We start from the raw sequence: 27,229 nt of genomic DNA on the forward strand, positions 1-27,229 counted from the left end.
CAGCCGTCCAACCACACAAAAGGACGAAGGACTGCCGTCTTACCCCGTCAAAAAAGTTTAAATGACAACATTATGTTAAAACTTAGTAGTTATAGACGCTAATCAACGCTAATTAGCGTAGCAAGACAATTGAGCTGATACTCAGGAGTCCCCCACGGACTTTTCTCAAGTGTAGCAAAGTTCCTCACCTTATTTTTCAGGTGACAATGCTTTCTTTAAAACTTTGTCCACAGCACAAAGCCTTGTGCAGGGCTGTCTGAGCTGCAGGGGCTTGTCTAGGGGCCTTAAATAGGGGCATTTCATACAGCAATGCTACCCATAAGACCTCTCGTCCCGGAGCCCGTAGCCTTTCCTTATGGACATACCAATGCTAGCACTGGGCAGCAGATTGCTGCATGTACCCCCAAATTTACTTTAAACCCGAGAGCTTGGTCCTCATTTCTTCTCCATTTCCCTTGACGCAATTCTTTTTTAAGACTTCTATTGTGCTTCTAATCAATCTGATATCCACTGCAACAAATTAACATCTCTAATACCACTTAGCCTACAACAAAAAGGATCAGCAATCTCCTCTCGACAGAAACCATGGACACCACATCTAAAAAAACAATTAATTCCCATTTTCAACGTCTGTGTCCTATTAGGCAGTTTGTTTATGCATTTCCTTTCCCCGCAGAACAACAGTGCATTCGATTTGTTTTACATTTGAATGGGATTTAAACTGGCCTCTGGAAGCTGAGGGCTCGAAATTTCTCTGGGCATCCAATTAAATCCCGTAACAACAGTGGGGACGATCACCTCTGCTAGCACACACACACACACACACACACATACACCTGCAGACAAACATGCACGCACACACACATGTACGCACACATGAACACACACAGCACACAGACACAGGCGAATACACAGAACACACAGGCACATGAACACACTCCACACACACACATGAACACAAACACACACAGGTACACATGCACGCATACCATACACACGATCACAAACAACACACATACACTCAAACACATACATAGGCACACAGATGAACACTAACACACACACACACACACACACACACACACATACAGGCGCATACACACACACACACACACACGCACACATACAGGCGCATACACACACACACACACACACACACATACGGGCGCATACACACACACACACACACACACACACACACATGCACGCACACCATACACACGATCACAAACAATACACATACACTCAAACACATACATAGGCACACACATGAACACACACACACACACACACACACACACACACAGGCATACATGCACGCACACCATACACACGATCACAAACAATACACATACACTCAAACACATACATAGGCACACACATGAACACACACACACACACACACACACACAGGCATACATGCACGCACACCATACACACGATCACAAACAATACACATACACTCAAACACATACATAGGCACACACATGAACACTAACACACACATACACACACATACACACACACACACACACAGTTGAACTTGCAATGTGAAGCGATTGACATGTGAAACTAGTGGGGATGTCCAGTTCCTCGGGCATGTAGTCGGCAGAGCCAACAAGGTGGTTCCTCATTTAATAAGGAAAGCTGTCATTTCCTCATGTAGTTCTGACAGGGAGGGTCAAACACACCTAGCTGCACCAGCCACAACGTCTACTCAACAAAGCCTCATCTCCAGTATCTTACCAGGGGAAAAAATGATTTCTTCGGCCGTCTCTGCCTCTTTACACTCCCATTTTTCCTCTAACTGACTTCACCTGACAGCAAAGCCAATTAAGATATACCCTTCATTTAACCCGTTGACGTGGACAAACGTGTGCACAAGTATTGCGTAAGCTTTCATCCATTTCTTCAAGAGGGCACATGTCGTCCAGACCAACACGTTAGGTAAAGGGGACTGGGGGGGTTGGGTTGCCAGGTTCATGGTTCTCACAACAAATTGACCTTCTTTTTTTACTTAGTTGCTGGTAGAAAATTGATTGTTGCGGGACACTTTGGTTTTGGCTATTATTTAGGCTATTATTTAGGCAACGAACATTAGCCATTGTGATTGTGTTGTTCTTCATTGCTAAGCTATACAACTACTTTATAAGAATTAGCTAGCGCCTCAGGCTCGTGAGTTAAAGTTAACAAAATGGCGCCTTCAGAGAGAGAGGGGTGAGGAGGTTTATCCGCCGGTGACATTTCCACGGCGGGTGCGCGGCCCGGAGCTCCACCCACACGGACGGACACCGGCGGGGAACGGGCGGACCTCACGGCGCCGATACCCAACCGACGCGCCCCCGAAAAGCCGAGATAAGACCGGAGCGACAAGGCCTTTTAACCGATGGTAATCCCCGTTCCTGACGGTTAGCCGTAAGCACCGTATCCCAAACTCAATCTTAAAGAGCACTTTACAGTCTGCTGGGAGACGTTATCACCCCTGGGATTTTCAAATGCCAAGCAGATAAGACTGTGGTGTCACAGGAATGAGACAGCTGGGTGACATTTTAACGCCGCGCTCCGCGGTCAATAGCTACTTGCCGCTCCATAGGACGGGTTCTGCATCGGGTACGCTGCTCCGAACACCGCTTCTGAGACGTCTTGCCATTCCGCGGAAAGCACACAAACATTTTAAAAAACGTGTTTACAGCTAATAAATTGAGGCATCAACCCGATGTACCTCAAAAAATGGCCGAAAAAAGATCAAAGCCCTAATGGAAACTTGCTTCAAAGCTCCTCGTTTCCTTTCTTCCTGATTGGAATCAGCGGAGAAATGGAGGCTCGTCAGAGGTCTGAGACCATGTCACGCTCAGAAGCGAAACGCCAGCTTAAATGAAAGAATTAAAGAGAGAGAGGGAGGAATAAAGAACAGAATGAGAGGGAGATGAGAGAGGATCTTTCCACGTGGACAACTGCTTCTGTTCTCGCAACACAAGCCATTGCAGACAATTCACACACCCTGGGACGGAACAGTCAAATACAGCCCACCAGTAGACATTGAGAGAAAACTGGTCAAATACTGAAAACAACAAATCAAATCCAAACACCTCAGGCCACTAACAGAGTACCAGACGCCACCATTGACACAAGAACTTAAGTTTTACCAACAAACTAAGAATCACACACTATACCCCAAAACCCAGTGGTACGAACACTCCCATAACTTTTGCCCAAAAGGTTCTCATGAAGTCGGTCATAATTGCTCAGCTTAGCCCACTAACTACAGAGCAGCCTGTAACATAGTGATTAAGGTACATGACTGGGACCCACAAGGTTGGTGGTTCGATCTTATTGCAGCCACAATAAGATCTGCACAGCCGTTGGGCTCTTGAGCCAGGCCCTTAACCCTGCATTGCTCCAGGGGAGGATTGTCTCCTGCTTCGTCTACTCAACTGTACGTCGCTCTGGATAAGAGCGTCTGCCAAATGCCAATAATGTAACGTAACTAACGGAATGCACCTGTACGGGTTAGCCATTGATTTGCATGGACAACGTCCTAGAATGATGGATGGGGATTAGCCTCAGACTTTGGCGACATGATCCCGGATGGGTGGAGAAAACGGATGGCCGCGTGGAGACAGACAAACGGACAGCGAATCAGAGGCGAGAAGGGGCGGGGCGGAGGCCTGGGGCGAGCTGGAGGAGAAACGGCGACGAAACGCGACCGTTAAGCGCCACAAAACGGAACGAGCGGCAGGGCCACCGTGGGAAACTGCTGCTGCTATTTTGGGGTTGCCCGGGTAACTGGAACTAAACCCGAGGACTCCGAGGGCGCAGAGAGGCTGTGAGAGCAGGTGACAAACGGGAGGACGGGAGCTGGAAGGTAGCTGTACGGGTAGCAATTGAAATTGTACTTCCCTCTAGGGTCTTTCAGCGCACTTAGCCCTGGTTATGGGTATGCACTTTGTTGTACGTCGCTCTGGATAAGAGCGTCTGCCAAATGCCAATAATGTAATGTAATGGAAGGAAGGAAAGAGAGAGGACTGACTTTTTACAACCATTTACTTACACATTCAGTACGTTTAACAGATAAAAAGATTTGACCACTAACCCATGGCAGTCATATTTACAGAAACAGAGAGGGGGAAAGGGTAGAAGAGAGGAGAGAGAGAGAGTGATGATAGAGTGGGAGAGGAGAGGAGAAGGTACAAGAGGAGTGGAGGAGAGGGAAGACAGGAGAGAGGTGAGGTGGAGCACAGAGAGAACAGGATGAATGACCAAACAACTTCCCAATGCTCAAGCTTCATTTGGGGGTTGCCAGGCAACAGGCGAGGAAACTAGACAGTTTTGCTGTGTGTGTGTGTGCGTGCGCGTATGGATAGGTGTGTGTGTACCTGTGCACACGTGATTGAGTGTGTGGCGAATGTGTCAGTGTGTGAATACATGGGTGCGAGCGTGTGATTGTGTGTGCATATGATTGAGTGTGTGCACGTGTGTCTATGCACGCATAGATGGGTGGCAGCATATGTGTGCGCGAACATGTCTGCATGTGTGCATGCATGTGCGCATACCTAGGTGAGTGAGTGTGTTTGTGTGTGTGTGTGTTTATATAAGTGATTGAGTGTGCGTGCGCATACATGGGTGAGTGTGTGTGTACGTGTGTGTGAGTGTGTGCATACATGGGTGAGTGTGTGTATGTGTGTGTGTGTGTGTGTGTACAAGTGATTGAGAGTGTGTGTGCATGCGTGTGTGCGTGTGTGTGTGTGTGTGTGTGTGTGTGCATACACGGGTGAGTGTGTGTGTGTGTGCGCGTGTGTGTGTGTGTATAAGTGATTGAGAGTGTGTGAGAGCACATACATGGATGAGTGTGTGTGTGTGTGTCAGTGTGTGTATGTGCGTGTGTGTAGAAGTGATTGAGAGTGTGTGTGTGTGTGTGTGTCCGTGTGTGTATAAGTGATTGAGAGTGTGTGAGAGCAGATACGCTCGTATGACAGTCAAAATGAACAAGCGTTACCCGTGCGCCGCCGCAACCTCAAAAGGCAACAGGCAGGATTATTAGACCGCTCTCTCTCGGCTCTCCAGGGCTCCGCGCCCCGGCACATACAGGCTGAATGAGAATGAGGGCGAGGAGGAAAACCCTGGCCCGTCTAAACGTGGAGCTCACAGCCGCCGACAGGTGAGGGCCGTATCGATGAGCCTGAGCCGCCCGGCCTTCGGCCCGCCGTGCCACACGGAGACGGAAGAGAAGAAGATGGAGTGAGAAAGAAACGGAGATGGAGAGAAACAGAGGGAGAGAGAGAGAGGAAAGACGTGGAGAGCGAGTGCCCTGCACTGCACCCAAAAAAGTGATGATGTAATAAAATTACAGACCGTGGTTGCACACATTATTATGGGACTTCAACTGACTTTTACCAAGTATTTAATCAGTTCACAAGACGTGATTCATGTTCTGAATACTATTGTAAGTAAATCCAATGATTGATTTTTTTTTTGTTGTTCAGTTGTTGTGCACAAGGGCTCCTATATCACACTTTGGTTCCAAGTCTATTTCCCCCCACGCTGACCACCTTTAATAAGGCACTGACCACTTTTATGAAGACAAAGGGTCTCTTTCACAGGGCGGACAAATCGGTCGTTCGGACTACCAACCTGAGACCCATCAAAGCCCTCAAACGGGATTACCAGTACAATTTACCAGAACATTCTCTGGGCCCAAGGTGAACACAATTTACCTGACTGATTGCTAGTCGTTTCTGCTGGGTGACGTTCAGTCGGTTCTCCCCCGGTTCGTTAAGTAGGCAGGAGTTCCCCCGGCAGCGCAAAGCGCTCGTTAGCATTTTGACGGCAGAGAAGAGCTTAAATTTGTGAAATTCCCCTTCTTAGCCAATGTTAGCTCAGGCGCGCCAACAGTCATCAGCAGTGTGACCGTCTCCCTTGGGGTAGTCTGCAAAAGTATTATCTTCAGCATTAAGGCAAGAGAACCCATTTTAAGAGAATAATGCCCCACATTCATGCCTTTAAATGTACAATTTTCCCAGACTAATCGGAATATCTTATATTCTGTAAAAGTAAGAGCCAGGTAACTTTATTTGGTTTCATAATGTCACTTGTTCTTAGAAATATATCTTTATCTATCCAATTTGCATAGGATCCAGTCGTGGCCTACCTCATGAAATTGCTCTTGTGATGACAGCTGAGCATGTTTCCTCATCAAGCATGTTCACTTAGAAATAAGACATTTGCAAAACAGCTGTATTCTCGTTTACTTGGGGAAATACACCATTTGTACACTGTCAGTAGCGAACGGAGCAGCCAGAGAGTTAAATGCATGAAATGCATACTAAGTAGGATTTCTTTCCTTGACTCGCTCCTGTGTTCACACACAAAAAATGTCTACACCCCATTCTCAAAGACGATTCTGACAGTTGGTAGCTTTGCAGCTACCTCCGTTGCAGACGACTGTGGGTTGTGATGAGCTTAGACATAATATGATATAATATGATATAATATGATATAATATGATTCATACATCTGCTTTAGTAGTCACTTTCAACACAAGCCATTTCGCTAGTTATTTAACTGATGATGTATTTAGTCATACTAGTAGCTAGCCTATAGCTAAGCAATGTTAGCCACTGCTGCCAATGGATTCCAGTCTACTCTAGCCAGCCTTGAAGGAAGCATTGCACAATTCTGTAATGTAAGCACGCATACTCACAAACCAATCAATTCCGTGTCACTTTTATTTGTATCAGACATCTTCTGAAATATAAAAGTCTTCTATGTCTTTTGAAAGTCCAGGAGTCTTCTGGATTTAGGCATAAGCTCTTTGCCCAGGAGAGGAAATACAGTAAGCCAGTAGAAACTCCCGAAAATATAAGCAGTAGTACCATGCACTGGGGACCCAGCTATCATGGCCAGCCAGCTGATGTACAAAACTCAAATGTAGTTAGCTTGTAACGTGGGAGCTAATTAATGTTACCGAACGCTGACAAACCACTTGATTAATTGTAAGCTACCAAGGCTAATCTCTCCACTCTCTGTTCACTAGCAAATTCATACACATCTCCACTTGCCCTCCTCCTCCTTCTAGTCCATGAGTTCAGTGTTTTGGACATGTGCTTTTCAGGTACAGCCCAGAAATAAAAAAAGGCCCACACCCAGAAGTGGCCCAAGGAGTTTTTACAATAACAAATACAAGTGGACAAGCAAGGTATTGGACAAAAGTGAACACAGACACAGGTCGCAAATATATCATAGTAATGACTGAGCATGTTTGATAATACTTTCAAGGTGAAAATCCTGCATAGTACGACTTCCATATAGAGTTCATTAAATAAAGAGAAGCAGAGTTAGACGTAGGCATGCAATGATATCATGGCTATCAATACACTGCAAAAAAGTCTGTTTTAAAGTGTTTTGGTGCTTTTAGGACAATTCTTTTTTTCTTTTTTTTCAAATTAGCTTTTTTAAAGTAATTACTTGCTTCACAAGTGAAATGTTCTTACCCCATTGGCAAATCTTGAAATGAGTCAAATTGTCTCACCTCGTCTGCAATATTTCTGTCTGGTTTAGCAAAAAATTAATAGAAATAAGATTTAAAGGAAAATATAAAACTAAAATACTTGTTGAGATTGACTTGTTTTTCTTTTTTTTCCTGTATAGTCCTTTGAACTCCTTACAAACTTAATCTCCAGAAAATGACTGACTGCTGCTAAAAATGCTTTTTAACAGCCTACGAATAAAGAATATGTTAAAAGAATGCAGTAAATTTATGATAATTTCTGTACAAATGGTAGACATACAGATGTACATTCCAGTATACCAATATATACATGCGTGGGCTATGCATGTCAAAACTGAATGTTCCATTCAGGTCCTCCCTGATTATCTGTCTCCATCATCATTCGTCTCAGCAGACATTTGTAGGGCTAGTTTGCTATTCTAATCTATTCTAATTACACACACGCCTGGCAGAAACTGGAATTATGGGGAAGTGAGTTAATTGCATTAAGGGGAATTGACATGTTTTAAATTGGCATGTTAAATCAACTCTGACAACACTACAGTGCGATCAGAAGTAAGTTGTTTTGGTTTTGTACTCCAGCACATTGAAATAAAACAAAGATGTTAAATAGCCAACCTTCTTTCACATCCATATTGGGTGAACAGTGTGGGAATTGTAGCCGTTTGGCCCCCCAATTTTATGAGACAAAAAGTAATTGGACAATTGGCCACTCAAATGGTTCTTGGACAAGTGTATTTAGTTTCATCAAAAGAGCTAGAAAACGGCCTAGAGTTGGTTCAAGGAGTGTCATCTGCGTTTGAAATCACAAGTTGTCTCTCAACATGAGGATGAAATAAGTGTCAAAGCCAGCAAAGTAGACCATCATTAGGCTTACAAATCAGAATAAATCAATCAGGGACATAGCCAAAAAAGTAGGTGCGTCAAAACCAACTGTTTGGTGCATTATTAAGAAGCAAGAACACACTGGGGACAGAATCCATTTGTAACTGTTCAACAGATCAAAAACATTCTCCAGGATGTAGGCGTAGATGTGTCAAAGACGACCCTCAAGAAAAGACTGTGCCAGTATAACCTCAGAGGGTTCACCACAAAATGCAAACCTCAAAGTGTTATGGACAGAAGAGACGAAGATCAACCTGTACTAAAGTGATGGAAAGAGGAAAGTGTGGAGAAAGTAGGAACAGCTCATGATCCAAAACATACCACCTCATCTGTCAAACATGGTGGAGTTTGTGTTGTGGCTTGGGCATGTATGGCTGCCACTGAAACTGGCTCACTTGTGTTCATTGATGATGTCCTGGCTGATGGCAGCAGCAGGACAAATGCCAAAATATACAGAAATATCTTGTCTGCTCAGATCCAAACTAATGCATCAAAACGGATTGTATGGCGCTTCATCATCTTGCAGGACAGTGGTCCAAAACATACAGCCAAAGGAACCAGGGGCTTTTTTCGAGCCAAAAAGTGGACCTGACCTCAATCACATTGAGCATGCATTTTACTGGCTGAAGACCAGACTGAAGGCAAATAGCCCCCAAAACAAGCAGGAGCTGAAGAGGGCTGAGAGCATCACCAGGGAAGATGCCCAGCATCTGGTGATTTTAATGGGTTGCAAACTTCAGGCAGTCATTGATCGCAAAGGATTTGCAAGGAAATATTGAATATGATGACTTTATTTCAGTTTGTGTTCATTTGTCCAATTACTTTTCGTCCCCTACTACGTATAAAAAGCTGTCATTTCTACACAGTTCACCTAATATGGAGGTATGTTCAAATTAAAGCCGACAGTGTACACTTTAACCACATAGTGATTGTTTTATTTTATTACTGCATAGCATATGACTGTTTGCTGGTGTACAGACCGAAAACAATGGACTACGGACTGAAACTGTACACGTATGGGGTGTAGTTTCAACACCTCATAACCTTTCTACAGACGAGGTTCGGTCTTAAGGCCTCTCAATACTCTCTCTCTCTTTTCTTGTCTTCCTTCATTCCCTCTACACTGCTCTCAGCTGGATGGCAAAGCACTGCCTAAGGCTCAACAGGGCTAAAAACGAAATTGTAAAAACGAAATCCAGAACCGTTTGGTTACTTCCCCCCGCTCAACCTTTCCCTCATACTGGACAGCAGCAGTGTCAACCGCCTTTGTCTGGTAGGAATCTCAGGACAGCCAACGACAGCGATCGACTTTCGGCCAGTTCCATTTCAGGAACCACCCCCCCTCCCCCCCACCCGTTGTCTGCACTTCCTGTTTATGTCTCCCGTGTGTTCTGGCCCCCTGGTGGAGGAATGAGCTTCCCACACTGCTTCCGGGATAATAGAAATCTTCTGACACATGCTGAAGACTCACCTCCTCATTCAGCACTATTCTCCTCATCCCCGGACCCTCTTAAGCTTTCCTCTCTCCCTCTGGGATAATGTTAAAGGTCCAGCTTTAACATTATTTACAAAGGTAAATTTACCATTTACCATTTACAGCTTTCTACAGGTAGTTTAGCGACGCAGTCCTATGTCCTTATATACTGAATTCCAATTGTTGGCATTGTGTACCAAACTACGCTCACTGATTCAAAAAAAGGCTTCTGTGCCCTTGGTGATATCGCAGTTAAATTCCTGAGACTAGCACAGATGTTCTCCATTTTGCAAGTTGCTGTGAATAAGAGCATCTGGCTAAGCGACTGGAATGCAATAAGTCTTGGCTCAAAGACACTCATTCAAAATCATAGCCAAAGCAAGGTGGGTGAATAAGGCTATCTACCCGTCTCTGGACACTAGTTAAAACCAGTTTCCTTGACTTGGCATTCAACTCCTTATCTTCCTGATAGACAGGACAAAGTTAAACTCGACAGTCAAACAAAAACGAATTCATGTCAATCAGAAACTAATCAGGAGAGAATTGGCATACATGGCTTTAGATTTTCTTCATAATGGGGAGTCTCAAATTCCTCATTCCAGCAGATGAGATATGCAGGCAGGCAGCTGTTTCTCACTCACTCACACACACACACACACACACACACACACGCATGAATACGACACTCTGTTCTCTTGCCCTCTCACACTCGCAGAATAATGCACACATGCACACACAAACAAGCTGTTCTCCTGTTCTCTAACTTGCAAACACACGGAGCGCACACACACACACACACACTGTTATCTTGCCCTCTTTCATACATACATGCAACACACCCACTCTGTTCTCTAGCTCACACACACACACACACACACACACGCACACACGCACACACGCACACACACCTCCATCTTCTCCATACCTCCCGCCACCAAGCAGGTACTTACTTAGATCAAAGTCCTGCAGACATCTGTGCGGCCTGAGACAGCCAGCACTGAGCCAGCTGTGCCGACAGTCTGCCCGTCTGTCCGTCCGTCTGTCTGCGCACTCGCTGAGCTGCAGGGAGGAGGAAGGAGAGACGAGCGTGTCACACGGCATATCGGGCTGCCCCTCAAACACTCTTCAATCACTGGACCTGCCTGCCCGATTCGCATAAAAGATCTGCATAAAAACTACAGACACCTGCATCTCAAATCCACATAAAAACTACAGACACCTGCATCTCAAAAACACATAAAAACTACAGACACCTGCATCTCAAATCCACATAAAAACTACAGACACCTGCATCTCCCACATAAAAACTACAGACATCTGCATCTCAAATCCACACAAAAACTACAGACACCTGCATCTCAAAAACACACAGGAACTAGACACCCGTTTCTGAAATCCACATGAAAAAATACAGACCCCTGCATCTCAATACACATAAAAAATCTCAAATACACACAAAAACTACAGACACCTGCCGCTCAGATCCACATAAACACAATACAGACAGGATTATTTGGGTGGCTCATCTTGTTAAGGTACGATTCTCATTCTAGTGGATGGACGGGCCCCATTTCCCGGGACCAAATCCAAACTGTAACAGTGCTGACTGCAGCCGGGAGTCCTGTGGGGTAACAAAACTGTCATTACTGCAGCTGGTAGTGTGTGAGCAACAGAACAGGGGGTGTGTGTGTGCATATGCATTGTGTGTGTGTGTGTGTGTGTGTGTGTGTGTGTGCATGTGTGTGAATGAGAGAGCAAGAGAACAGAGTATGTATGTGTGTGTGTGTGTGTGTGTGTGTGTGTGTGTGTGTGTGTGTGCGCGTGCGTGTGTGTGTGTGTGAGTGAGAGAATACAGTATGAGTATGTGTGTATGTGTGTGTGTGTGTGTGAGAGTGAGAGTGTGTGCGTGAGCGTGTGTGTGTGCGTGAGCGTGTGGGTGTGCCTGAGCGTATGTGTGTGTGTGTGTGTGTGTGTGTGTGTGCGAGCGTGTGTGTGTGTGCAGGCGCATGTGTGCATGTTTGAGTGAGAGAGTAAGAGGTACAGTGTGCATTTGTGTGTTGTGCACAGGTGTGTGTGTGTATGAATGACAGACCATGCACAGGTTTTGTGTGTCTGAGCAGCATTGATGTCAGTGTGCGCAGGTCTGTTTGCCTACGGGCAGTAAAATCCAGGCCAGTGTAGCCACACCTGCCAAGGCTGGAGACACAAGCTTCAAAGCCAGTGCACACATTCTCATTCCGGGGACCAGTCCTAGCAATGCTACAGGCAGACACCTGCGTCTGAGATTCACAGACACCTGCATCTCAAATACACACAAAAAAACTACAGACACCTGCATCGCAAATACACACAAAAAAAACTGCAGACAACTGCATCTCAAATACACACAAAAACTACAGACAAATGCCACTCAGAATCACACAAACACACTGCAGACAGGGTTATTTGGGTGGCTCATCTTGTTAAGGCACCATTCTCATTGTAGTGAATGGACGGGCCCCATTTTCCGGGACCAAATCCCAACTGCAACAGTGCCGACTGCATCCGGTTCCCGTGGGGGAACACAACTGTCATTACTGCATCCGGTAGTTCCGTGGGGGAACACAACTGTCATTACTGCATCCGGTAGTTCCGTGGGGTAACAAAACTGCCATTAATGTCACGCACCATTAGGAATAGGCATAGCTGCCCCTAGAGGCAGAAGCAGCACAGCACCACGGCTAGAATTTCTCTTTTGTCCTGAACTTCTTAAGCTATGTTTGATTGCAAATGTCCATGGGTTCAGAATAATTTTGTTAAAACAAACTAGTTGTTTGCTGCCCCAGCTTATCCGCAAGCGAGCAGTAAACGCATTCGAGTGAGGGATGGCTTGCTTTGCTCTGGAAAAAATCCTTGGGGAAACACTGAAAGAGTTCAATCTCATCGCACTTTTACCAACCCCTGAGCTGATCGTTCAAGGGCCTGTGGTCGGCTCCATAAAGCTGCATACAAACGGCTCTTCCAACGCATCTATGCCTGTTTGGCCAGATGGGCAAGGGTGGCTGACAAATCCTGTAACTAGGCTGGGAGCATTTAGCAGCTCAGCCAATCCTGTAACCGGGTCCACAGTGCTTAGCACCTCAGCCAATCATGGAACAAGGTTCAGAGCGGAAGTGACTGGAGCCAAACATTGAGAGGAGAGACTGAAGCTACACGCACGCACACGCAAACGCACACGCACGCACGCACACACGCACGCATAGGTAGGGGTATATGTGCCTATGTACATTACGTATTGTTATCCATGGAGGTGTATATGTGTGGATATATACATGTGTAGCTGTACAGTTGTATGCAATAATTTGGGAACCCCTGGTCAAAAAGCCTTTTACAATTAGTATCTTGGTGAACAGAAGCAAACCTGAATGAACTGCAAATGTTACACGAGACCTTTCTACACATTTTTAAAGCAAGGTTTTATTTTTATTCAAATTTTTAACGTTTATGAAAAGGGCCCTGTGCAAAAGTTTGGAAACCCCTTTTGGATTATTCCTTGTTACTTTTTAAATAGATTATTACTAAGGCACAGGCCCAGGTGATTTACTCGTTACAGCTTCAATGAGTCAGGTGAGTATAATTCCTGGGCTGAACTTTCTATTCTGAATTAACTTCATGACTTCTAAAGTATCCAACTGCAGTGGCTGTTTCGTCTGGTGTTAACAACCGTGGGTTCCTCTAAGCAGTTGTCCAAGGAAGATGGTTAATTTCCTGAGACCTGGTGAGAAATGTTCAGAAGAACCCACATCACTGCAAAAGAGCTGCAGAAAAGAGTAGCCGGCATAGGTCTAGCTATTCACAGGACAACAACACAACATACTTCAAACAACAAAGACCTACAACAAGCCTTTCCTTGGACCTCAACACAAAATTAAGTGTCTGAAGTATGCAAAACAAAACATTGAGAAGCCTGAAGCCTTTTGGAACAATGTGCTTTGGACAGACAACATTAAAATTGAACTTTTTGGCCACCACCAAAGTATCAAAGGTATCTTTTTGAAAAAAAAAAGGGAGAAGTCTGTGTAGATAAAAACACCTTGCCAACTGTGAAGCATGGAGGTGGATCCATTATGCTTTGGGCTTGTGTTGCAGCTGGGGCACCAAAAATATTGTGCGCGTTGAAGGAAGAATCAAAATTCTAGAGGCTAGCCTAAAGTTCGAAGGTGAGTCCCGACATTGAAGATGATGGTTGAGTATTCCATCAAGACAATGATCCCAAGCATACCTCAAAATCAACCACAAAGTACCTCCAGGAAAGACGGATGGAGGTTTTGGAATGGCCACCACAGTCCCCAGACTTTAATATAATAGAAAATCTCAAACATGCCGTACATGCAAGGAGGACAAAGAATATTTCTGCCAGGAGAAATGGGGGGAAATTCCAAAAGCAAGAATTGAAAAACTCTTCGCTGGCTACAGGTAACGTTTACAAGCTGTTATAGTTGCCCGAGAAGAAGTTAGAAAGTACTCACTGATATGGTTCCCAAACTTTTGCACAGGGCCTTTTTCCTTTTTATTATTTTGAAACTTTAAAAGATTAAAATAAAAAGTAATCTTGCTTTGAAATTTGAAATGTGTCATGTTTAACTTTGTAGCATTTAGAGGTCAGGTTCGCTTCTGTTCACCAAGATAATAATCGTAAAAGATCTTTTTTTTTTTGCATATGGCTGTAAGTGAGGGTATGTACATATGGGTATGGATTGGCATTTAAACCATATGTATATGCATGCATGTAGACATTGGTGTATGTGTGTATTGATCTCACTCCTGTGTTATTGAGCTTTATAGTGTCTTGTAAGCCCATGAGGGCTGGGCATCGTTTGATGCGTGACACTTAAATAACCTATTCATTCAAAAACTATTCATTTACACAATTCCCTGGAGGGGCTATGAGGAAGGAGAGCGCATAAGAGCGTGTGACCATAGTGCTACGGAGGAAAGAATGTTCTAGTGACTGAGGAGAGAGAAGTCAGAGGAGGAGACGGAGACAGGAGGAGGTAACGGGATGGAAAGACTCCGGGGGCCGCACCAGAGCACTTGAATATGCTCGTAAAAACAGCCCGAGACTGAGGAAGTGCCACATTTACACCTTTACAGCTGTCTGCAACTACACACTGCGCGGAACACGCCCGCCCAGCGTGCACACACACACAACACCTCAGAGCGAGAGGTGGGAAAAGAGCGTGAGAGAGGTGGGGAGAAGTGAGAGAGGGGTAGAAAGAGAGAGAGAGAGAAAGTGAGTGGGGGGGAGAGAGAGAGACTGAGTGAGCATGGTTTTCATTTGACCCGCCATCTGCTTTATCTGAAATTGAAATCATGATTTGGATAGGAAATCACATTACCTATGATTCCCTTACTAAGCCACGCATAAATACCTGTGCAACCGCAGCCCTCAGATCCCACCGAGAGAAGCCTCAGGGGGATCAAACAGATGGGCGGGAGGGAGAGGGAGAAAGAAAGAGGAACAGAGCGAAAGACGGAGGGGGGTAGAGAGGGAGAGAGAAAGAAGCGGTGAGCGGGGGAAGGGACCCCCCAGGCTGCAGCGTGTGTGTGCGCTCCTCAGCGCAGCGCCCAGAGCGGACAGCCCGGCTAATTGAGCCGCACTGCTCGAGCGCTCGCGCTTTCCCGCTCCTTCGCTCCCCGTGTGCCGTCACCCCCCCCTTCCTCCTCCCTCCTCCTCCTCCTCTGTAGTGAAAGGCTGCTCCAGCAGGCCACGCCCTCCTCCCTTCCTCCAGCCAATCAGGCAATGAGGCTTTGTGGCGCGTGGTTATCAGAGCGCAGTTGGAGACATGCTATCGAGGGCTGCCAGAATGGGTGTATGGGTGTGTGTGTGTGTGTGTGTGTGTGCACGTGTAGGGGTGTGTGTGTGTGTGTGTGTGTGTAGGTGTGTGTGTGTGTGTGTGTGTGTGCGCATGGAGGGCAACTTTTTACACCTTGAGTCTCACTTACAAATACTGTGAAAACTCCTGAATTTCATTTACAGCCCATTCTACCACTCTGCTACAGTTCTGCTCTCTACCACTCTACTCCAGGTCTAAACTCCACCACTCTACTCCAGGTCTAAACTCCACCACTCTACTCCAGGTCTAAACTCCACCACTCTACTCCAGGTCTAAACTCTACCACTCTACTCCAGGTCTAAACTCCACCACTCTACTCCAGGTCTAAACTCTACCGCTCTACTCCAGGTCTAAACTCCACCACTCTACTCCAGGTCTAAACTCTACCGCTCTACTCCAGGTCTAAACTCTACCGCTCTACTCCAGGTCTAAACTCTACCGCTCTACTCCAGGTCTAAACTCTACCGCTCTACTCCAGGTCTAAACTCCACCACTCTGCTCCAGGTCTAAACTCCACCACTCTGCTCCAGGTCTAAACTCTACCACTCTACTCCAGGTCTAAACTCCACCACTCTGCTCCAGGTCTAAACTCCACCACACTACTCCAGGTCTAAACTCTACCACTCTGCTCCAGGTCTAAACTCCACCACTCTGCTACAAAACTGCTGTCTTCCTTCTCCCAGCTATGAGCATGCAATATTCCATCTCAGCAGAATAGAGGCTATTTCTCTCCTTTAGAACGGGGACAGTAAATGCCAAGGCTGGAGTTGATTATTATCGCTCTTCCCTAGACAGAGCAGGCAGTAACATGGGGATGGGGTGATGGGGGGGGACTCATCGTGAGAGAGAGGATGAGAACGGGAGAGACAGAGGGAGATGGTTTTCCAATTACAATCATCGGATCAATTGAAGTGCAGGCTCTCCTCCACTCGCTCCTCTCCCTCCATCACACTTTCTCTACCAGACAATGAGGGCCAGGGTCCAACAAAATGGTGGGAAATCTTTCCCACCTGACAAACCTTGCACCTTCCACACACTATGGACAAACCGTATGCCTACCATACATTATAGACAAACCTTGCGCCTTCCACACATGTATGCTAACCACACGCTATGGACAAACCATATGTCCACCACAAGTTATGGAGAAACAAAACGCCTAACACACGCTATGGACAAGCCAAATGCCTACCACATGCTATGGACAAACCAAACACCTACCACACACTATGGACAAACCTAACGCCAACCACACACTATGGACAAATCTACTGCCTGCCACATAAGGACAAAACTGCCTAATCTGGAGAGGCAGAGACATCACCATCAGCAGCAGTATCTGTTCAACGGAGAAAAAAAATGGGAAGTGCCAATGGTGGTTATCCATTCATCTTGCATCGCTACTTAAGAAACGCAACCGTCAGCGTGTCGAGAAAGGCATTCAAATGAGTTTTATCATGCACAACAATCACAACCATTTTACTTTCTACACTGCTTATTTTCAGCTAATTTCATCTTCCAAGCACCCCAGGCTAAAATTGTCAGTCAGAAAATGAATACTGTATTCAGGTTCAGACGCTTCCCAAATGACTGCCACACAATAATGCCAAACCTACTACCTACCATCGTGAAAAAATGGCCACTTGCCACACGTCAAGTACAAAAGGACCACACATACACGGCGACCTAGTACCGCTGACCACATGCTGACCACAAACCCCAGCAGGGGGCTGCTGTGTTCGAGTGCTTGAGGTCACCTTTCCCAGATTGGGTCCTCTCAGCAGGTTGGGCACAGTTAAAGGAAAACCTCAACATTTTGGGAAATATGCCTTTTTTCCGACTTACCCAGACTGAGACAAGATGTTGGATTTCATTTTCATTTTTGTGCATTCACTGGCTCGATTTCCATGTTAGCATAATGTGTTAGGTTAGCATAAAGACTTGAAGCCTGTCGGAGTCAGTAGCCTACCTCCTTCAAAGTGAAGAAATACCTTATAGCAACTCCGAAGCTGGAAGGTGCTCATGGATCTGGCCTGGGCTGACCTCATTTGATTGGTGTCGCTGTAAAGCGCCGAACTTGGTGTAGCTGGGGAACCCAGGAGTGTGAACTAGCTGCCATTGCCACAGCAGCGGGTTGGCGTTTGAGTAAAACAGCCAGGACCCTCAGCCAAGCGGGAAGGGCCGTTTAACAGCAGTATGCAGGGCAAACCTAAGTTGTCTTTAAAGGATAACACAGGGCCTGCCAAAGCCTTGGTTCTTGTTAAGACTTAAGAGGGAGAAACTTTTTTCCCACCTTTAATGTAATGCCAAGATTGAGCCTGTATCATTTGTAGATCAAAGACAGCCTGCATAGTCTTTAAGAAGGCCTTGATTGGCAGCAAAAGACTATTTCTTCAATTAATCACATTCCATAATAAAACAAAAAAGAAAATCGAGACATGAATTAAAGCAGAATGGATTTTGTTGCTGGATACTAAATGGGGCCAATTTCACACAGAAAGGCCCAGAAGTTCCAGGGCTACCCTGCAGACAGTGTGGGAGCCTCTGAAGACACACACTAGCAAACAACAAAGAAAGGCCAATCATCTGGACTAAGAGCCTGCATCATCCAACCCATCTGGGGTTTGACCAGCCCTGGAAGGGGGTGGGGGGGTTTCACCTTGGCAGGCAGGCTGAAAGAGTACTGCAGGGGTCGGAGCTCGAGGGGGTGTGAAAAGCAAGGTTCGGCAGCCCAGCTGGGGGTGAGGGGGGCATCAAAGCGTCCTGGGCGGGAGATCCTTGGATGTCGCCAGAATACGGACACCTGGTACCGGATCTGACAGCAAAGGGAGAGGGAGCCAGGGAGTACTGACGAGCCTCCTGCTCGTCTGCAAGAGGAAACCAATCACATCTGCTGCAGGAATGCCACTGCCTGAAGACAGAGCCCTACACCACACCTACCACCCCTGTACACACATCATACGCCACACCTACCAGCCCTCTACACACCTGATACACCACACCTACCAGCCCTCTACACACCTGATACACCACACCTACCAATCCCCTACACACTCGATATACCGCACCTGCCTACCCACACGTCCACACACACACACACACACACACATGCAGCACACACTTATCAGACAGACTGCTAGACCACAGGCCCTACATATCGTTTAGCAACGGAAGGAGCCAAACAGCCGGAGAAGAGACGGAGACCACAGGCGGACATGAAAGCCCAGGCTGACGGAGCGGGGGGTGCGGGGCGAGGGCGGGGGCGCGGGGGGGGCGAGCGCGTGCCTTCACGGCGAGGCAGAATTAGCGCCCCGCGAGGCCCTTCACAGGTAGCAGCGCCCGCGTTCCACACATCAAAGGGGACACTCTCCGGACGAGCCGTCGGGATTAGAAGCGGAGCGGCCGGGGCCTGCCAAGGCGCGAGGGACAGCTCCAGAGAGCCCACATCCCGCGGCTTCGCGCTCCGCTACCCCCGCGAGGGTCCGTATCACGCGGCTTACAGCGCGCTTATCGCCTTTTCCCCTGGATTCCCCCCTGCCTCTCGCCTTGACGGTGACGACTTCAACACTAGCAGAGAGAAGTTACATTCTTTCATTCGTTCATTTATTCACAGGGCGAGCGAACACATCCAGGGTGACTTGCAGTACAATACAAAAGCAAAGCACTCAATTAAGTTTACCAAGCCGCAAGAGCAGAAACTGGGATGGTACTGAAAGTATACCCCAGGGTTCCCCAGGGAAAAATGGGATGAGATGTTGGAATTCCAGGAACAGAAGACTGTGTGAGCAGTTTTAGAAAGGCAGGGTGACAAATCTGTATCTCCAGGATTTGTCGAGGCATGGGTCGTGACCTCAGGGTGGGAATGGGGGTTGCTTAACTCTTTGCTTAAATTGCTTAATGTTGGCTAAACGGCAGTAGCATAATGTACAAAATCTATTATGACCACCGATTTAACACAAAGACAACACCGGATTTAGCAATTGAACTCAGTCTCCAGATTCTGCTCATCAGTGCTGAGCTAAAACATAAACCTGCACCCACGCCGACCCTTTCTGGATAAGAACGGACACCCATGCCATAGGTAAAGAACACCTTACCACAGTCATCGTTTTGTTAAAGATTGATGATCTGGGCCAGCATGCAGCTGTACTTACCACCTGTCAGACAGCTTCACAATGCAAGCCCTGCAGCAAGGCCTCCCCACAGACTACCCCAGAGTGAACACGCAAAGCCATTAAGGGAACCGCACACATCATTATAAACATTTGCTTTTTTTTGTGACAAATGACGTGTTGTCACCCCGATCAGCTGTCGGTTCTGCCATCTGCTCTCGTTTAGGTGACAATTTGCGAACGGAATCAAAAACGCTTTTAACTGTTTCGTTGCGGACTGACTGCTTTTACTGGGCAGGGCATCTCACTCTTTATCATGTTCGCTGGAGGCAAACCAATCATGTTTTAACTGGAGGACGTGCCCGTTCTAATGTGCGTTCACTACTGAAGGCTGACATAAATAAAATATGACTGAACCCACACAAGAGTCATGTTCTGTCACTGGTTCCGCATCAGGAATATAATTGTCCAATGAAAAATATTGTGTGGCAAAGATATTGAGTTTCTTATTAGATCTCCAGCAGGTAAACCAGAACGAATGTTGCTTAGAAATGAGAAGCAGGATCTTCTATTCCAGGTCTGCCATCAAACCTGTTCCTGGAGACAAAGCACACCTTATTCAACAGCTAGACATGCTAATTAGTAGAATCAGGCTGGTCAAATTGAGTTGCACTGAAAAACTAGAGGATGGGAGACCAGTTAATTGTGAAAACATCGACACGTGCATATGTGTGCATGGCAGCATGTATACCTAATGTATATGTAAGGTTTTAGGACTTCTTGCATTGTAAAGTGAAGTATCAACCAACATAAGACGGATTTCCATGCGCTTTATGGAGTTTGCCACCTTCATGGGCAAAATATGAAGGACATGATTTCATTCACACTTACACTTGGGAAGCCTTCTCTGATGTGGCAACATTTGAAGAAGTCAAATGAAAGATGAGACGACAAGACCGAGATCTACATTTCATTGAGATTTTTATTTTTGTATGTAGCAAGAGTATCAATTGGTGCATCTCCGAGTGCTTTTCTCATTTGAGGCAAGAAATGAGCCAAGATTTAAATTTGACAGTTGTTAGCCACAATGAAAAAATGTTTGTGTTGCTTGCTTGACGAGGGAGTGGCTAGCTAACCAACAGGATCACAGAAAGGAGACCATCTTGAGCAGAGGAATCTGTTTTTCCGTTATCCTGTTATCCCTTGGCCAAAAATATTTACAGGCACTTCAAAGCAGGTCGCACACAAGAGAGCTCCTCTGTTGTTAGCAACACCGGCGGGAGGAAGCGCATGGGTCAAACTGGGTCAAACTGGCTAAAACCGCATCCGTCTGCCAAGCAAAACGAGTGGCTGGGCATAAGGTCTGCGCACAGGTACACGCCGATCGCTTGTTGCGCCCGTGTTCTTGGGCGGAGCTCGTGTACACTGAGCCAGTATCGTCTTCTACACGCTATAAGTCTAGCCACGCTTAATAGCTCTCATTAAAGTGTCTCGCTTCTCTGCATCAAACTAGCTGGCGAATGTGTCCAGGAGCTCGTTAGGTTGGATCTGCGGATCGGTGTCCATAATAAAGGAGACGAAGCCGGCGATGACCAGCACATGAACAGATTGCACAGAGGCGTAGGTGAAAGCTAGCCCTGAGACAAGGCTAACTGGATGAGTCAGCAGATCTAAGTTTAGCAAACGTCTCATCTTGGGCGAGGTGCTGTAGATAGCAAACGAAGGTTAATCTAAAGTTTATGAAAAATTGCTGTATATGGATGCAACAGTTTATGACCCCAGTTTAGCCCCCGTTACATCGGTTTTTACTTTTTAATGTGATATTTATTTAAATGCTCTGTTTACGCGCATCGGCTATGAACGCCACTGGCAACACCCTGTGGGATTCTGAGGCGTGTACCCTTTAATTAGGGTGACCAGGTGTTCCCGCTTTATGTTTTTTTTTTTTTTCTTCCAGACAAAAAACATCAACAAGGCGCATAGTTGAAGCTTGCCAGTAATATCTCAAGATGGATAGGGCTAGGAGCACAAAAAAAGAACAAGAATGGCAGATGACACATCATGCCTGGGTGAGACTGGTCCCAGGAGACGTTCAGAGATATTTTCAGTTTCGCATGGAGAAGAGGCTGCAAGGCGGCCTGCAGCGTAGTGGTTAAGGTAAATGACTGGGACAGGCAAGGTTGGTGGTTCGAGTCCCAGTATAGCCAAAATAAGATCCGCACATGCGTTGGGCCCTTGAGCAAGGCCCTTAACCCTGCATTGCTCCAGGGGAGGATTGTCTCCTGCTAATCAACTGTACGTCGCTCTGGATAAGAGCGTCTGCCAAATGCCAATAATGTAATGTAATGTAATGTAACTTGAACCACAGCAGTACAAGTGAGTCTTGCCGGAAGGTTTCATCCAAGGACCTGTATCACAAAGCAGGATTATGGAGTTAGCCGAATAAGTGCACTCGAGCCCACTGCATTTGATCACACCAAAGGGTTTAAGTTTATTTTATGTCCAAATCTATGGTTTGCAGGGTCAACTGCTCAAAGAATTAAAAGCAGGCCATTTCCCTCAGTCCAAAGTCCAGTCTGGGACGAGATGCACATTTTCCAACTCTCAGACAATGAAATTAAGCACGTCGATTAATTACTTTATACTGGCCTCTTCAGTCGTCCCTCATCGATGTTTAGGAGGACGAACAAAACTCAATTAAAAAAAAATGTTTGTTAATTAGCGTACACTGGAACAGCCAATCCATGTCTTCGATTGGCGTTTCAAGAGTTGAAAATGACTGCTTGTCAACTGCGCGGTGAGATGGATGGCGAGAGAAAGACAGCACAAAAGAGAGATAATTTTATCAAACAAGTAGCCTCTGTGTTCAGCAGAGCAGAGCGGGGGGGGGGGGGGGGATGTTTGATTTGAGTGGAGAGAATCAAATACAGAAATGCTAATAGCATTTTCACTTCAAAGGAAGAGATTACGAGACAGCACAGCAAACGACGTGTGAGAGAGAGACGAGGGGCGAATGCCCCCGCTTTACCCTCGGCGTGTGGAACGCACAGCTCCGCAAGGCATGCGGCAGGGACGCCGACGCGGGGTCCAACGCGTCTACAACACATAACTCTTTCTCCGTTATGGAGGCTAACGGGTATGGCGTACAGGGGTCAAATGGGAGCATGCGCCATCTTTAGCCGCCCTGAGTCACAGATGAACAGTGCTGCTCGGAGGAGGAAGGTAAAAGGCGTGTTCGGCGGACTGTGTGCTGCTCCACACCTCCGCCTAGGCCACGGTAAGGCTTGTGCGTGGTGATATATAGGCCCTGTAAAAATATATATTGTTTCAACTTGTTTTAAGTGTCCAGGCTGCCTTAAAATTTTAAGTTACATGAAACGTAAGAAGAGAAATTGTTTACACTAGATGGAAACAAACTACCTTATAAAGTTAACTTATCTTAAAGTTTTTTGCAGAGGCCATATGGCTCAGCTGGGTTCGGGAACCAGCTGCACTAAGGGAACGTAGAAGGGTGGATTTGGGAAATTCCTTGGGATTTTTCAGCATGAGCTATTTTCCAGCGTTGGTCGGTGCTGTGGCCAGGTGTTCATGCCTATGGCATGTAAGCAGAACCAGGATCAGCTGACCACCATGGCTGTGGCTATTCCCCACATTACTCACCCACCCACCTCATGCTTATTCACCCCCCTCATTACCACGCAGGCAGGGAAATGAGCCGCATCCCAGAATCCTCTGTGCGAGGGCTCCCATAGGGGCCAGGAACAAGACAGGGGGGAGCAAGACATATCCCGTTCATTAACATTACCCATAAAGCAAATTTCCATGTAGCTTGCACTTCCCCTGATCATAGATCATCTGTGAAAACATAATCAGGATGATTGGTAAACCCCCAGGTTGACAGACAGTGTTTTGTCCCGAATGCAGAGCTTCTCCACCCTAGCTCCCCAGTGGTGGAACGACCTCCGCATTCCTAGAATAAACGCTCACTTGCTGTCCATTCACCTCTTCACGCTGTACCATGACTCTTCTGTGGGAGTCCCCTAATCTATTGTCACTTGTTTTCACCTGTCTCAAGCTATTGTCCTTTGTTGTATTTCACACTTTTATCCAAGGCTTTTCAATTTATATTCGTTTTGTTTCTGAAGCCTTAGTACCTACAGTACCTACAGACTTGGCCCATCTACCTTGTGCACTAGACTTATGTTCATGGCTTTACAAACGATCCTAAGTGACTTGTACCTTATCCAACCTGTTCTCTAGTTTGTTCTGACCTCGGTATGCACTTGTTTGTATACCGCTTTGGATAAAAGCATGCCATATCAAATGTAATGTAATGTTTGATATTGTGAAGTGGACATAGGACTTCAGTGCAGATACAGAAGGTGAACATGCTTTTTGTCATCACAGATGAACATACATTTCTTCTTACAATAATTATAATGTCATCATGGCATGTTATGTTTTATGCCTTGACAGTACATATGTTTTTTTGTATTAGTATAGTTAGAGGCTGTAATAGTTGCACACCTTTGCAATACACAGGGCACCTGTACACTACCAAAACCAGGTTATCTACATGTTTTGACAACATAAAAACAAGAGAGCACTATCCTTTTTACATTGCACAAATGCATACCATGGACGTGCGATGGTGAAACGTAGCGGATTTTCCATTACCGCTTTCTTTCACCGTCTTAATCCCGCAGCCACCCTCCGGATAAGAGAATGTTCATGCACTTCAGTTTCACACAGACGCAGGGATGCAAATACGCCCGGAAGAGCGTGCCTGGCACACCAACCAGCGGCACAGACTCTCATTTCTGCTTCCGAGCACGCAGGCAAATAAAAGGAAGGAAAAACGGACCACCTGTGTTCACTTAACTTTTCTTCTTCTCCTCCTCCTCCCACTTTCCTTCTCTTTTTTTCCTTCCTTCAATCCGATTTCCTAACTTTCATCACTCCTGGCAGAGAGGACCAAATACCAAACCCCACCCCCCACCCCGTTCTGCTAGCCCCCCCCTCCCAAGGGCACATAAGAGGACGCAGCTGATAATTAGGCATTTGAGCGAGTACAAATACGCAGTGATAATTTGCTAAGGCTAATGGCTAACAGCTCGCTGGTTCAGAATGCCAACAAATGCGGTGTTAATAAACTCAAGTCACAAGAAGTGATGTTTTTTTTTTTTCTTCACCTTTTTTATTACATTCATAAGGTCTTGGGTGCTCAGGCGGCTGTTTGAATCCAGTTCTTGGGTGCTAAACAGAGGCTTAATGAACCTGAAGGAAAGCTGCAATTTGTCAACTCACTCGGGGTGTAGCTATGCTGTAATCCAGCCCTGAAGACACAGAGCATTAACTACCAAAGGATATCAGAGTCCCACCATTTAATTCCATCATGTTTCCAGGGAAAAACAGACACCATAGAATGCTTTATTCGCAGAAATACGCTCAAACCCCTGAAATGGCACGCTACGAGATCCTACCACACATCACCATCAGTATTATTACATCAGGGGCGGCCTGTAGCGTAGTGGTTAAGGTAAAGGACTGGGACATGCAAGGTCGGTGGTTCTAATCCCGGTGTAGCCACAAGTCGATCCGCCCAGTCGTTGGGCCGTTGATCGAGGCCCTTAACCCTGCATTGCTCCAGGGGAGGATTGTCTCCTGCTTAGTCTAATCAACTGTATGTCGCTCTGGATAATGCCAATAACGTAACATTACAGTATTGGCATTTGGCAGACGCTCTTATCCAGAGCGATGTACAACAAAGTGCAAAGTGCATACCCACCACCAGGAACAAGTGTGCTGAAAGACGCTAGAGAAAAGTACAGTATCAAAATCAATGCGAAGGTTCAGCATTTTAAATACCTGACAGAAAATATCAATGATAAACTTGAATTTAACTTCTTAAGTCGGTGTTACGGAGAAAGATCTTCAGTCCAGGCCTACAACTTTTAATTGTTCCATTCTGTTCATTTTACTTTTTCTCTGGGTATGTGACCGTGTGCAGCAAAAAAGGGCAAACTCATTTTATGAAGGAAAAACACATTTAATACTTTCCAATTTCCATGACCAGCTTTTTGATTATGCCGTGCAACTTAAAACAGCAATTCACCAGGGCTCGGATATATTTCGAAATGACAGGCGAAACGAACATTTTGTCACGGACAAATATTTGAGGTGAGCACAAAATCAAAGAACTGCTTTTTTAAAGGCATCTTACGCATCTAAAAACATCAAATAAAAAAAATAAAAACAATCAATTTTATGAAACATTCCCTGACAGTTAAAAAAATAAACAACAGGTAGTAAAATATTGCAATACAATATTTCAATATCAATGCATTTCATTTGTAATGACCAGAGGTGGGTAGTAATGCTGCGTTAATAAATTGGAGTGTTGTTTTAGAGGAGTATAGTTTTTACTTTTGTGCAAGAATAATTGTAAAGGAACAATTTAAATTTTAATCAATAATATGTGCCTAAATTTCACGCTACATTTCTCACTACTTTTTTTATGCAAGCATGTACAGCTACTATACAGTACAAAGCTCTCTCCAAACCATTCTTGCTCTCTTCTTCTCAATGTCTTTGCGCTTCTCCATTTGAGTTTCGGGGACCAGAGAGGAAGAGGCGGATCTCCCTTTGTGAAACTGAAAATCCTGACTTTATCCCATCCCAAAATGTCATCAGACGAATCGGGTTAACAAACTGAGCTACATAGATATTCTTGCTATGTTTTCCTTGCAGTCTACCACAAACAGTAGTTACAGCATGCACTGCCTTCTTTGTCTGCCTAAAGGCTGAAATGTCGTAGACAACTCTACCACATTTCAAGTAGAACTCAACATCTTGAGAAAACTTGGTGGTAAGTTCTGGTTGTGGCGTGTAATAATAGCGTTAACAGAAATATCAGTAGCCTAAATGTATTTAGCTATTGTTGTCCACATGTGCCATCAAGCAAAGAATGTCATGCATAACATTAATGTTCAAAACTAGTTTTAGTCAAGATCTTGAGGCTGAAATTGCATTACTGTATGTAGTAAGATTGAATTATTATTGTGTATTGTTATATTACAATGGTATTTGTACACGGCTATTTTATATTTTGTTATCCATTTTTAGAGGTTATATTTTATTTCTGTTGACCTATCTGTAAGTAGGCTATGGTTTATCAGGCTATGATTCTGCAGTTCTGTAGCAATTGTACAGCTTGTTCTATTATTAAATATTATTCTAAATATAAATTATTATTAAATATTAAATCCTAGGAAGCTACTTTTTAGTTTTTTTTCCAGAGATATTTTATTTTAAAGTAACAATACTTTTACTTGAGTACAGTATTTGTCTACTCTACCCACCTATGCCAGCGACA

General features: G+C 45.5%; 1 protein-coding gene across 2 annotated transcripts in view; it reads right to left on the reverse strand.

Moving 5' to 3' along the window:
- Window positions 1-27,229, reverse strand: part of LOC133115101 (speckle-type POZ protein-like) — an 88,301-nt gene that overhangs the window by 49,358 nt on the left and 11,714 nt on the right. The window contains exon 2 of one of the 2 annotated variants that reach the window (XM_061224832.1): window positions 10,817-10,925. The exons of the other annotated variant lie outside the window; for it this stretch is intronic. The gene's annotated coding sequence lies outside the window, so the exon portion shown is untranslated. The remainder of the gene's footprint in view (window positions 1-10,816; window positions 10,926-27,229) is intronic. 2 annotated transcript variants of the gene reach the window in all.

The sequence above is a fragment of the Conger conger genome, chromosome 16 (assembly GCF_963514075.1).
Source record: "Conger conger chromosome 16, fConCon1.1, whole genome shotgun sequence".
Classification (NCBI taxonomy): domain Eukaryota; kingdom Metazoa; phylum Chordata; class Actinopteri; order Anguilliformes; family Congridae; genus Conger; species Conger conger.